This window comes from Lampetra fluviatilis, unplaced genomic scaffold (assembly GCF_964198595.1).
Source record: "Lampetra fluviatilis unplaced genomic scaffold, kcLamFluv1.1 SCAFFOLD_1065, whole genome shotgun sequence".
NCBI lineage: Eukaryota > Metazoa > Chordata > Hyperoartia > Petromyzontiformes > Petromyzontidae > Lampetra > Lampetra fluviatilis.
This window is the reverse complement of record NW_027620898.1, coordinates 27,319-32,948: the sequence shown is the minus strand read 5'-3', so window position 1 is coordinate 32,948 and position 5,630 is coordinate 27,319.

Below are 5,630 nucleotides of genomic sequence, written 5' to 3'. Positions count from 1 at the left end.
GTGTGGGGGGTGTGGGGGGGGGGGGGGGGGGCAAGGGTGGGGTTGAGTTTGAGGGGAGACTGGGGAGGTGAGATGAGGTGAGAGTTTATAGTAGTATGATAATAGAAATAATAATAATAATGATAATTATGTATAATAATAGGTATAATGATAATAGTAATAGGTATAATGATAATAATAATGATGATAATAATAATAATAATTATGATAATTATGATGATGATAATAATGATAATAGTAGTATAGTAATAGAAAATAATAATAATGATAATAATATGATAATGATAATTATGATGATAATAGTGATAATAATAATAGTATTGGAAAATAATGGTAATAAAAGATAATAAGAGAATAAAAGATAATAATAAAAGATAATAGTAATAATAATAAAAGATAATAAAAGATAATAATAAAAGATAATAGTACTAATAATAAAGATAATAAAAGATAATAATAAATAAAAGATAAAAATAACCACACCACCCCTCACCACCACCACCACCACCACCCTCCACCACCACCACCACCCCTCCTCCCCTCCACCACCACCAGCACCCCACCACCACCTCACCACCACCACCACTCCCTCACCACCACCACCCTCACCACCACCACCTCACCCTCACCACCACCACCACCCTCACCACCACCACCCTCACCACCACCCCTCACCACCCCTCACCACCCCACCACCCTCACCATCCTCACCACCACCCTCACCACCACCACCACCACCCCACCACCACCACCACCCCTCACCACCACCACCCCTCACCACCACCACCACCACCCCTCACCACCACCCACCACCACCCCACCACCACCACCACCACCCTCACCACCACCACCACCCCTCACCACCACCACCACCACCCTCACCACCACCCCTCACCACCACCACCACACCACCCTCACCACCACCACCACCACCACCCCTCACCACCACCACCACCCCTCACCACCACCACCACCACCCCTCACCACCACCACCCCTCACCACCACCACCACCACCACCACCCCTCACCACCACCACCCCTCACCACCACCACCACCACCACCCCTCACCACCACCACCACCACCCTCACCACCACCAGCCTCACCACCACCACCACCCCTCACCACCACCACCCCTCACCACCCTCACCACCCCTCACCACCACCACCCCTCACCACCACCACCACCACCCCTCACCACCACCCTCACCACCACCACCACCCCTCACCACCACCACCACCCCTCACCACCACCACCACCCCTCACCACCACCACCACTCACCACCACCACCACCACCCCTCACCACCACCACCACCACCCCTCACCACCACCACCACCACCCCTCACCACCACCACCCTCACCACCACCACCACCACCACCACCACCCCCACCACCACCACCCCTCACCACCACCACCACCACCCCTCACCACCACCACCCCTCCACCACCACCACCACCCCTCACCACCACCACCACCCCTCACCACCACCACCACCACCACCCCTCACCACCACCACCACCCCTCACCACCACCACCACCACCCCTCACCACCACCCCTCACCACCACCACCACCACCACCCCTCACCACCACCACCACCACCACCCCTCACCACCACCACCACCCTCACCACCACCACCACCACCCCTCACCACCACCACCCCTCACCACCACCACCACCACCACCCCTCACCACCACCACCACCCCTCACCACCACCACCACCACCCCTCACCACCACCCCTCACCACCACCACCACCACCCCTCACCACCACCACCAGCCCTCACCACCACCACCACCCCTCACCACCACCACCCCTCACCACCCCTCACCACCCTCACCACCACCACCCCTCCACCACCACCACCACCCCTCACCACCACCCCTCACCACCACCACCACCCCTCACCACCACCACCACCCCTCACCACCACCACCACCCCTCACCACCACCACCACTCACCACCACCACCACCACCCCTCACCACCACCACCACCACCCCTCACCACCACCACCACCACCCCTCACCACCACCACCCCTCACCACCACCACCACCACCACCACCACCCCTCACCACCACCACCACCACCCCTCACCACCACCACCACCTTCACCACTCCCCACCACCACCACCATCACCAACATCACCACCACTTACACCATCACCACTACCACTTACACCATCACCACCACCATCATCACCACCACCACCACCAACATCACCAACATCATCATCACCACCATCACCACTACTACACTACCACTCCCCACCACCACCATCACCACCAACATCACCATCACCAACATCATCACCACTATCACCACCACCACGACAATTCCCCACCATTACCACCCCTCACCACCTCTCACCACCCCTCACCACCACCCCTCACCACTACCACCACCACCCCTCACCACCCCTCACCACCACCACCACCACTCACCACCACCACCACCTCTCACCACCACCACCCCTCACCACCACCACCCCTCACCACCACCACCCCTCACCACCACCACCACCACCCCTCACCACCACCACCACCCCTCACCACCACCACCACCACCCCTCACCACCACCACCCCTCACCACCACCACCACCACCACCCCTCACCACCACCACCACCACCACCCCTCACCACCACCACCACCCCTCACCACCACCACCACCACCACCCCTCACCACCACCACCACCCCTCACCACCACCACCACCACCCCTCACCACCACCCCTCACCACCACCACCACCACCACCCCTCACCACCACCACCACCACCACCCCTCACCACCACCACCACCCCTCACCACCACCACCACCACCCCTCACCACCACCACCCCTCACCACCACCACCACCACCACCCCTCACCACCACCACCACCCCTCACCACCACCACCACCACCCCTCACCACCACCCCTCACCACCACCACCACCACCCCTCACCACCACCACCAGCCCTCACCACCACCACCCCTCACCACCACCACCCCTCACCACCCCTCACCACCCCTCACCACCACCACCCCTCACCACCACCACCCCTCACCACCACCCCTCACCACCACCACCACCCCTCACCACCACCACCACCCCTCACCACCACCACCACCCCTCACCACCACCACCACTCACCACCACCACCACCACCCCTCACCACCACCACCACCACCCTCACCACCACCACCACCACCCCTCACCACCACCACCCCTCACCACCACCACCACCACCACCCCTCACCACCACCACCACCACCCCTCACCACCACCACCACCTTCACCCCTCACCACCACCACCACCCCTCACCACCACCACCACCCCTCACCACCACCACCACCACCACCCCTCACCACCACCACCCCTCACCACCACCACCCCTCACCACCACCACCACCCCTCACCACCACCACCACCACCACCCCTCACCACCACCACCACCCCTCACCACCACCACCCCTCACCACCACCACCCCTCACCACTACCACCACCACCCCTCACCACCCCTCACCACTACCACCACCACCCCTCACCACTACCACCACCACCCGTCACCACCACCACCACCCCTCACCACCCCACACCACCACCACCACCACCCCTCACCACTACCACCACCACCCCTCACCACCCCTCACCACCACCACCACCACCACTCACCACCACCACCACCCCTCACCACCACCACCCCTCACCACCACCACCACCACCACCCCTCACCACCACCACCACCACCCCTCACCACCACCACCACCACCACCCCTCACCACCACCCCTCACCACCCCTCACCACCACCACCCCTCACCACCACCACCACCACCCCTCACCACCACCACCACCACCACCCCTCACCACCACCCCTCACCACCACCACCACCCCTCACCACCCCTCACCACCCCTCACCACCACCACCCCTCACCACCACCACCACCACCACCCCTCACCACCACCACCACCACCCCTCATCACCACACCACCACACCTAACCACCCCTCACCACCACCCCTCACCACCACCCTCACACACCACCCCTCACCACCACCCCCCATCACCACCACCACACCACCACCACACCACCACCCTCACACCACCACCACCACCACCCTCACCACCACCCCACACCACCACCACCCCTCACCACCACCACCACCCCACCCCTCACACCACCCCTCACCACCACCCACCACCACCACCACCACCACCACCCCTCACCACCACCACCACCCCTCACCACCACCACCACCCTCACCACCACCACCACCACCCTCACCACCACCACCACCACCCACCACCACCCACCACCCACCACCACCACCACCCACACCACCACCACCACCTTCACCCCTCACCACCACCACCACCCCTCACCACCACCACCACCCTCACCCCACCACCACCACCACCCCTCACCACCACCACCCCTCACCACCACCACCCCTCACCACCACCACCACCCCTCACCACCACCACCACCACCACCCCTCACCACCACCACCACCCCTCACCACCACCACCCCTCACCACCACCACCCCTCACCACTACCACCACCACCCCTCACCACCCCTCACCACTACCACCACCACCCCTCACCACTACCACCACCACCCGTCACCACCACCACCACCCCTCACCACCCCACACCACCACCACCACCACCCCTCACCACTACCACCACCACCCCTCACCACCCCTCACCACCACCACCACCACCACTCACCACCACCACCACCCCTCACCACCACCACCCCTCACCACCACCACCACCACCACCCCTCACCACCACCACCACCACCCCTCACCACCACCACCACCACCACCCCTCACCACCACCCCTCACCACCCCTCACCACCACCACCCCTCACCACCACCACCACCACCCCTCACCACCACCACCACCACCACCCCTCACCACCACCCCTCACCACCACCACCACCCCTCACCACCCCTCACCACCCCTCACCACCACCACCCCTCACCACCACCACCACCACCACCCCTCACCACCACCACCACCACCCCTCACCACCCCTCACCACCACCCCTCACCACCACCCCTCACCACCACCCCTCACCACCACCACCCCTCACCACCACCACGACCACCACCACCCCTCACCACCACCCCTCACCACCACCACCCCTCACCACCACCACCACCACCACCCCTCACCACCACCACCACCACCCCTCACCACCCCTCACCACCACCCCTCACCACCACCATCCCTCACCACCCCTCACCACCACCCCTCACCACCACCACCCCTCACCACCCCTCACCACCACCCCTCACCACCACCACCCCTCACCACCACCCCTCACCACCCCTCACCACCACCCCTCACCACCACCCCTCACCACCACCACCACCCCTCACCACCCCTCACCACCACCCCTCACCACCCCTCACCACCCCTCACCACCCCTCACCACCACCCCTCACCACCACCACCACCCCTCACCACCCCTCACCACCACCCCTCACCACCACCCCTCACCACCACCACCCCTCACCACCACCCCTCACCACCACCCCTCACCACCCCTCACCACCACCCCTCACCACAGCTGCTGCTCCTGTTACTGGCTCCCCCTCCTCCCCCTCCTCCACTGCGCCCAC